Below are 10,000 nucleotides of genomic sequence, written 5' to 3'. Positions count from 1 at the left end.
GAAAAGCCTTTTATTTGGTTCATCTCATAATTAAAGAGATTATATCCAGAAAATTCTTTCAACTTTTCCTGGTTAGGGGTCACCACAGCGGAACTCCAGTCCGCTAATAATTGGCAGTGGATTTTTACAGTGCCAAGTTGCCAGCCCAATGCCCATCCTTCAAAGAAGGCACACCCATTCATGCACACACCTCCCTGCATGGCTTTAAATGTCACTTGACATCCAAAAAAAAGGAGGTTATTACCTCTCTGTACTCCTCCATCATTAGGCCAATAATTGAGAATAACTCCCCGTTTGGTATGTACCTCTCCAAACATCTGCACCAACTGGAAAAGCCAGAGAAATAACTCACAAAGAGAATCCATGGTCTCTAACACCTGTCCTATGTGGACAGGCTCAAATCACTATCATTCTACTTGATATCATACAGATTGCTCAGGGGTGATCTGTGTTTTACCTACAAGGCAATCATGGACCCTGCCCTGCTAGAGATGCTCCACATCCACAAATCTAATTCCTCTCACATTACCTGTTTGATAGGCCTAAATCTAATATGCAGCATCAACAAAACCTGCTGGAGAGACAGGTTTGTCTCCCAGAGGCTGCCCTGTCTCTGGAATAGACTTCCTATAGACATCAAACAAAGTACCTCACTGACTCTCTTCAAACACAACATTGATGAGTGGATAGGAAACCATAAATTTGTCCCAGGTGTTCCACTTGTGTCCCTCACTGAGAGGGGTGACAGGTGCTGACTGAGGTTTCTTTTTTGGCCATAAACTCTTGGATAGGCTTGCAAAGGTCCCAGGGCCATTAGCCTAGTAACCGCCTATGATACTATGATCCTGTGAACTCATTAAGTATTTCTCTAGCACAAGACTCAATCTTAATAGTGTTTGGGGGGCACTTTAAAAAAGCTTATTAAAGACACCTAAGTGCTGTTAAGAGTGGGTTTCACTCCAAAGACTGACAGCAGACATGGTTGACTGGAAAAGCACAGTGACAAAAGATAAAGCAGCTTTTAGAAGGTGCAAGAACTTTACTCTGATCCACATATAAACAGAAAGTGTGTCAGAACAAAGTGTTTAACAGCTTTTAAGCTAGTTAGTTCTACAATGGAGAACTTTATTTCCACTTGCTATCCATACCGCTTGGCTCTCCCTGATTTTGAAAAAATACTCAACTTTTACCTTATATTTTAGCGCTGTCTCTCACAAAGTTTTTGATTTTCTGGTAAATCACTGAGAACTCTAGTCATTCAATAATGGGAGTCATGAGAGTTCCATTCCTGATATTCTTCAGAAAATACATGTTGATGAAAAACTTGTTGGTCTGTTAATTTTTAAGTGAATAAAACAATCCCCCGGATTCATGAAGCTTGGCGCAAGGCCGGCGTTAGGCTTGCGCTGACTGTGTGGTGTGAAGATGGCAAAGTAGCGCCAAATGCATATTAATGAAGGCTCGCTGCTGCCACAGCCACGTGCATATGAAAGGAGCGCGAGTGCATAGGGCGTGTTGAAGTGCCACACAGAGGTGTGGAAATGTCAGCTGTTGACGTGCAACCTAAAATGCTTGCATATAAAAATTTGCAAGCAATAGTAATCACATCTGTCAGTGTCCGTGGATACTGAAACATATGCAAAGCATGCAAGACAGTTCCTGCGAACACAAAATGAAGAAGCAAACAGAAATGCACAGTAGGGAATAACGGGCCCCTATCCCGTGAACAAATGACATTGAAAACCATTTGCCTGTAGTCCAACGCAGTGGAGATAGTTATACCAAGTGGAAGTGAAACACATCATATGTTAGCGCGCCGCCAATAGGTACGTCCAGCCCAATAGTCAGAGTCACCAGCTGACCCATATTGTGAGGGAGGGTACATAGCTGGGCAGATGTGTCCATAACAAAAAACACGATAAATGTACATATCTAGTGACCGTATGACCGAATTATATCCCACAACACATGTAATAGTCACATACAATAGGTATGTCTGTATTTCACATACCAAATGTGACAGGAAATAGAATAAGCATGTAAACGAAACAGAAGGAGCATATAAATTGCTACAACAATAAGGCAACATGTAGGCTGAAAGGAACTGTATTATCCATACCGTTGACTGTGGGTACGTGTTGTCCATTACATTCGGATATGTGTCTGGAATATATCCCATCCTGGACATAAGAAAAGGTGGCATGCTACCAATGATTAGAACAGTCGGCCAAAATCCGCACATCAGTGGTCCAAGCCGAACTTGTCAGGATGTGTCACAGTTGAACGGGTATTACCCGGGTATACCAACCATGTCATGAAAGTTAAGTATGGGCGTGTACCTATGTGCGTGAGGTATAGCATTTGGAAAGTCAAACATGGCAGGGTAGTCCACACAACCATACAGGTACCTGACATATGTAGGGTATGCAATGTGTTACCTTGACCGTGTCATGGGCCATTAACTAAAGCAGTGATGATGGAGTGTCAGGAATATGTGTGTGTGGGGGGGTGGTTAATGGTATAATCCTCCAAGGTGACACTGTGTTGTATGCAGAAGAAGTGAACTGGAAGTATATGAGGGAGCACCGGGTGAAGCAGAAAGAAACACAAAAACATGTATACACATCTGCAATACAACCAGACAGGCCATACTGTAGAACACAATCCCACAAACATATGAATATTAAAATGTGTGATACAAATGTATAGACATGTCACCGACACATACCCACAGATTGGTCCTGATGGAATTGGCCATATCAAATGCAACACACCTGGATGCATAATGGACTAACCAGCATCCCCTCCACAGCACACAACCCACTTCCATACCTGAACGCCCACCAAATCCAGCCATACTTGGCCTACTGGTTTGGTGCAGCCACATCTACACATAGTGACCACTACGCATATGTAGTAGGTAGTGTCACCCTAGGCAGTTTGAGGATTGCAAACTATGTATCCCTTGCATGTAAAACCCCCAGCACATTTTCGTAACGCCAGAAGAATGTTCGGTATTTGTCTTGTTTGGTCTTGTTCAATTTTTGGGATATCCCTCATGGGATAAGTAACCTGTGTAAACATTAGAATGGGTATGAAGACACAAAGTCCAGTCCTGTAAATATCTGGACACAAGTTGGAATGTGCAGTAGTGGTGCACGAGACTGTCCAGCCCTAGATGGTCATGCAGAACCTACTACCCAGGATCAAACACCTGCCCGTGACGCACGTGTCCCGACACGAATAAGCGAGAGAATATATTGCACACATTCGCATAGTGGCATATGGTATAAGGGTGATGAAGGCACTGACGTAAACAGGATACACCCTGATCCACTGTGTGAGGGACAATTAATGTGTATATAGGTGTGACCTGACCAACAATGATACAATGTCAAATGTCCTGTGATTGTAGGAAATAACTATGTACCATACTGCATGTAACAGTTGCGTAAAGCGGTCACGTCAGGATAGAATAAATGTAATTCATAGAAGAAACAGGCAAACAACAAAAGTGCCAAAGGTATAAGGCTCACAGCTAGGAAACAAATGAATGTTCTAAACCTGCACTGACCATGGCTATGTGTTGGCCCAAACAATCTGGTGTCCGCAGTAGGGTTACCATCTGTCCCACTTTGCGAGGGACAGTCCCTATTTGGACAGTTGTGTTCTGACATTACAAATGGCAAATGTCCTGGGATTGAAGGACATAATTATGTCCCATATGTTATGTAATAGTTGCAGAAAATAATTATTTCAGTATCTAAAATACCTAAATGTTACAAGAAACAAAATAAGCAACTAAACTGCTACAACAATAGGCTTTTATGTAGGCAAATAAGTAAAGTTCTATCCTTTGTACTGACCGTGGGTATGTGTCGGCTTGTAAAATCTGATGTGTGTTCCGAAAATGTCCTATCTTGACCATTTGAAAAGGTGGCAACCCTAGTCCCCAGAATACATCCCAACCTGTACATATGACAATGTCAACGCTACCAATGGTCAGAGCATTCGCACAATAACTGGCCAGCCTCTTAACCACTCACAAAGGCAGAGACCTTTGGGGGAAAGGTGTTGAATGAGAATGACTACTTACAACAATGAAGAGTAATAGACGCATTTAACTGCAGAAAATTAGTAGTATTACGAATCTGTCAACACGTTTCAAGTTAATAGTACTAATATGGTAGAAGTGTCTGTGATTGTCCCTGAGTTGTCATAGCCTTGTCCCTGTAGAAACGAGTACCCGAGTATCACAGAGGTCCGTACACCAACCGTCACGTCTGTTGACAGGACTATTGCATACCTGCAGTGAATTTATAACAGATGTCCAGAATAATATTCATTGCTATCTATAAATGAATGAAATAGTCAAATAGGAAGGGAAACACGTGGAAACTACCCCCCAACCTACATTATTTGGTGGAACCACTCCCCGCCCTAAATTATGTAGCGTCGACCTAATAATGTTGTCAGAGGGGCCCAAACACCTGCATCAATAAACAGAAGTAGAATGTTAAAATCTGGACTAACTCTGTCCATGTGCTATGTCTGATCTTTGAACAGTGCCAGGGCAGTTCTAGTCACCAGTCGGCCGAGCCTAAACCCGGACCAGCACATGAACACCCTGACAATCAAACATGCGTATGTGCGAGGACTATAAGAGTAGGAGTTCTGAATATCTTTGGAGTGAGTAGACTTGCAGCACAGGTCCAGAGCAGTAGGAAACAGGGAATGTCCTAATTATAGTACTGCAGTTTTCCCAGCAGGAGAATGGATGCCTGCTGTGTAAGGGAAGTGGTGAGGCATATGTCAGAGTAGCTATGAACCATGGGTATACATATAAATGAGCCAGAACACCAATAGTGTAGTGGTTACAGCATCCGCACAACGTAAAGGCATTCCCAGTTCAAGTACGACTATAGCACATATTAATTGTGTAATGAATGCCTCTGTGCTGTAATGCCAACATTTATACATGTAAAGGTGACCGCGTTCGCATGGGTCCGTTAACCGGATTCCATCAAAGTGGCACTTTCATAAGGAATAAGGCACATGTAATCCCAAAGAAGTGCCTGTAAACATATGTAACGCAGAATAAGTAGATGCAAGTGCGACTGCGTGGGTGTACACAGCTATTAGCATAGCAAATGTATGTTGTCTTGTACAGCTGTAACTTTTATATATATAGATAGATAGATGTGTGTATAAATAAATATCCACAGACATAACAGAAATATGCAATTATATATCTATATATTTATCTATATATACACACACACACACACACATATATATATATATATATATATATATATATATATATATATATATATATATATATATATATATATATATATATATATATATATATATATATATATATATATATATATATATGTGTGTGTAAGGAACGCCAAAAGACGAAAGCAAACATAAGAGATGTGAAGGGAATCCAGAGCAAGTAAGGAATTATGAAGTGCTTGCAGCGTATGTCACATAAAGCTGCATAAGTGTGAGTAGAGCACCGCTCTTCACACCAGAGGCAGGGTTATACCAGTGGCCATAACATCGTTGAAGTGCTACATCAACATTGTAAACAGGCGGAATGTAGTACATGTTGCAACTACCTACACTTGTAACCTGCAAATCGTTCGTAATCCATAACACCAGGAAAGGCACGTATGTGCAAATATGAATGGATGGTGAGCCTGTGAATACACGAGGCGGTACAAAATGTGTGTAGGGCCCCAACGCTCATGAGAGTGCAATGTGTAAAGGTGTGTCATGGCTGCGATATCAGGTGTATAATGGCTGTTATGCATGGAAACTCAACACGGGTGTGCAGGAGATACTATGGATATGCGATTATGGACACAGGAGTGCTAGGGTATGTTGTGTCAGGTGCAATGGAGTGGCCTGTGGAGGTCAGCTAGTACGTAGGTGCAATTCACGGATAGAGCATTGTTTGCGTGGATACATGCATGAATGGGCTTATTGTTGTGGGACGTTGTGCATCAGGGCTGGCAGCCCAGCATGTAAAACCTATACGCCACCCATGAGCGGAACGGAGTTCTGCTGTGACAACCCCAAATCGGGAAAATCAGAAAGACACAACTACATGAAGACAACGATATGTTGACGTACAGTCACAGTAGCACAAACACACATCCTATCAACAGTAATAATATGAATGTGCACAGAAACAAACACAGTAGCAGGAATAATAGGCTGCGCATACGAGTAATAGGTTGAATGACACTGTATCACATCCCAGTTAGCAGCGGCATCTCAGACATGAAAAATGTGTGACATGTGTCCGCTTTATAACGTGCAATATAATGAGCACAAGTTCACTGGATTGAAGTGTCGGTGTCATAATGACTAAGGCAATAGTATGCTTTTGAAGCAGAGATAAAACCCAATACACATGTGTAAGTGTTCATGTCCAGGAAATGTATAGGTTAACGGACACACAGATGCATATATAGATAAAAACGTATATATACATATATCTATATTAATTTACATACACATATATATTCATACGGATATATATATATATATATATATATATATATATATATATATATATATATATATATATATATACACACACAAGGATATACTACGGATATATATAGATATATATATATATATATATATATATATATATATATATATATATATATATATATATATATATATATATACACAAACAACAGGTACTGATATATACACATACACACAAACCAAAATATATATGTCAGTGTAGATATACACATGTACATAAATAGGTTACTTCACAGCAATTAGGGGTAACATATCTACAGTCCGGGCATATGTGACTGGGAGGTCCAATAAATAAACATTGTACCCCCTACATTGCCCAGCTAGGCCGGACTGACATACAGACAGGCAATACAGATCAATACCCTGTCGCTGTCCAAAACACCGGTAGGAAAGTACCAGTGGGAGAGTTCTGCAAGGTCTACACTTTAAACATGGATAACGGTGTCCCTTGCGGGACCCCACAAATTCAGGGCACGTGTGAATCTGCTGACATTAATGCGAGCAGAATGTAGGTGTACATGGAACAGTAGGTTGTGCAAGTGTGATAATACATGGGTTGACAAAACGTACGACATGTGTCCCGAGATGGGGTGAGTGGGCAATGTGGAGGGGTGTGCTCATACCCCAGCTGCGCTCACAGTAAGTATTTGTCACAACTGCTGTAGAGGGGTGCCAGGTAGGTGGACCACGGGTATTCTTTAATGGGCTTAAGTGTGAAGGTGCTGGTTGGCAGAGATGTAGTAGGCCCGCCCAGTGGAAGTCACACACCATAGCAATGGGTAACTACACATTCTAATACAACTGCCACTTGTTAGGTCAATAGACATACCCTGGGTGTGTTTCAGACTTGAGGAAGGTGCTGGAGTGCTGCCTATGTCGGATGCACACAGTGCACCTCCTATAAATGGCCGAGCACAGGTACTGTCATGTTTGGCATCCTTTGTACTGTGTGCGGGTCAGAGAGGGGAAATCCATGGGTACCTATTGTGTCAGTGCATATGCCTTGTGTTGCCTCTTTGCCAAGGGCAGGTCATACTGTGCACGGGCTTTCACCGACTGTGCCCTGCTCAGGTAGTTCCGTCACCAAGTCACAATGTGCCTGTACAGACCTTGGCAGTGGTGTTGGGCTGTGTGGCCCTGCCCCATGCTGTTCCTGCTGCAACTATTACTGCAGGATAAGATTGTGTAGCATAGCAAATACCATAACAACTTGTATGCATGTAGCTTGTGAATACTGCAGTGCTCCAACGGATGTGTCTGGATACCAGAACTGTGAACTGAACATCCCAAACACATGCACAAGTATATGTCTTACCGCATGCGTCGTCTACTCAGTATGGTGTGGTGTTGATTATTATTGCATTGCTGATGGATTAATCATCAGCCACGACACCGTGTTTAGCATCCCCACTAGGAGGCTATTAGGGATACCCATATTGTCATTAATTGTGCTACAGCTGTGTCGAGCCATATGTCGGACATCACTTAACTTTAGGGCAGACCTTGCTTTACACATTCAATCTCATGCTAGCCGCCATATGAAGCGGCTGTTGGAGAATTATGCCCCTGCAGTGACTGTAGTCCCTACCCGCTCACAGGGTGTGCTACAATATGTATGTGTGGTACCCAGGCTATGCTTCGCATGATACCCCAGTGAAAGTCATCCATGTGGTTTGAACAGATGCATATTTCTGGTCTACTAATCCGCGTGTGTTGAGGACATGTATGTGCTCACTAGCATGTGTTGACATGGCATCTGAACTGGTGCAATATACGGATGCAGATGCCTGTGAGATACCCATAATATCACAGTTGCTTTGTGAGGTACCTGTGGCTGGTACACCTAGGCCAACATATACCATGGTATCCACTGTGATGTATGTTCCCTAGGCCTGGTGATGTGTCAAGGTGCGGCGGGGCGCGGTCAGCTGGCTGCATGGAGTCTCTGTCACCCATAGTCTCCAACATCCCAGCCCATGCCTTAGCCCCTGGTAGGTCACCCTTTCCGGTCTGTAAAGTCTTGTCACCTCAGTAGGGTTGTTTGGCAGCATACACATCCTCACTGCCCCAGCCTCCTGCACATGTTGGTATATATGTTACCTGCCGCCCGTGTCATTTGGTTGGACTGTGTAAAATGTCCACAGATATACACCCGGTGGTATGAAGTCTTGAGACCGAAACAGCCTGTGTATGCTTGCTGCATTAGCATTACTGTTCATGTGTGGAGTAGCCGTAATATGCTGATTGTGCTGATCAACACCTGTTTGTGCAGCCTGTACACCCTGACTACCCCACCACTGCTGTCATCCCTCCCAATGTCACCAAGGCAGGTATAGACACACCCCTAGCTTAGGTGTGCTAAGGCAGGAGCCTCCTGAGGCTGGTGCAAATCATGCGTGCGGCCCATGCCTGGCGCCCCCTCCCCATGCTGTCAGCTATGTTTGAGACATGCGCCCATTTGACTACGCACATGCATGGAGGCCCGGCAGCGCACCTGGTGATAAATGTGATACACTGTGGTCAACCTCATCTGCATGGTATGGTCTTGTAATGGATGGATTATACTTGATACATGGGCTTCCAAAATTAATAGCCACTGCTCATTAAACCAGATCCATACACAACTGGCAACAGGTGCCTTACTATGCATATTTGATGTCCCATGGTCTTTCCAGCAACAAAATAACTGGTGTCTACATGACTACAACCCGTGGCCCTGCACACTACAGATGATGTGCATTACCACCACGCCATGGCAGATATACATAGATCCCTGGTTATCATGCATAGGTCATCCGGCACAAACATTCAATAGTGCTATGTACCAGACATATATGTTCACATCTATGTCCACCTCTACATCTACATATATCATATATATTATTTGTATACATATATACATGGACATATATAAATATATATATATATATATATATATATATATATATATATATATATATATATATATATATATATATATATATATATACATACACACATATACATGTACACACATACCTAGATATGGCATTTATATCACAACAGCGGACCACATGACAGCAATGCATTAGACAGGAATGAAAAGGAAACTACATGTGCCACCTGCATCATGTAGTGTTGTTTCTATCAAGGCACATGTGTTATGTTGCGTCACATGGGTCAGACCGTATCAAGGGTAAGAGTAGGGCTGCTGACAGTTACTCACCAGACCTATTGGCAAATGTATGTGTTGACAACCCAGTGTCTTGGCAGAATATGCGGGCTGTGGATACTATATAGGTGAGCAACAAAACACACTGAACACATCTCGCAGCTAGCCACCCACATATACCAACACATACGGTATAACTGCCAAACACACACACCTGCCTTGCCTTGGAATTGAGCACCTACCTGTCTAGTCTACCACACTACAGCATTATGCAGT

The sequence above is a fragment of the Protopterus annectens genome, chromosome 7.part0 (genome assembly GCF_019279795.1).
Source record: "Protopterus annectens isolate FY-2018-M chromosome 7.part0, PAN1.0, whole genome shotgun sequence".
Lineage (NCBI taxonomy): Eukaryota > Metazoa > Chordata > Ceratodontiformes > Protopteridae > Protopterus > Protopterus annectens.
Note: the sequence above shows the minus strand (reverse complement) of the source record.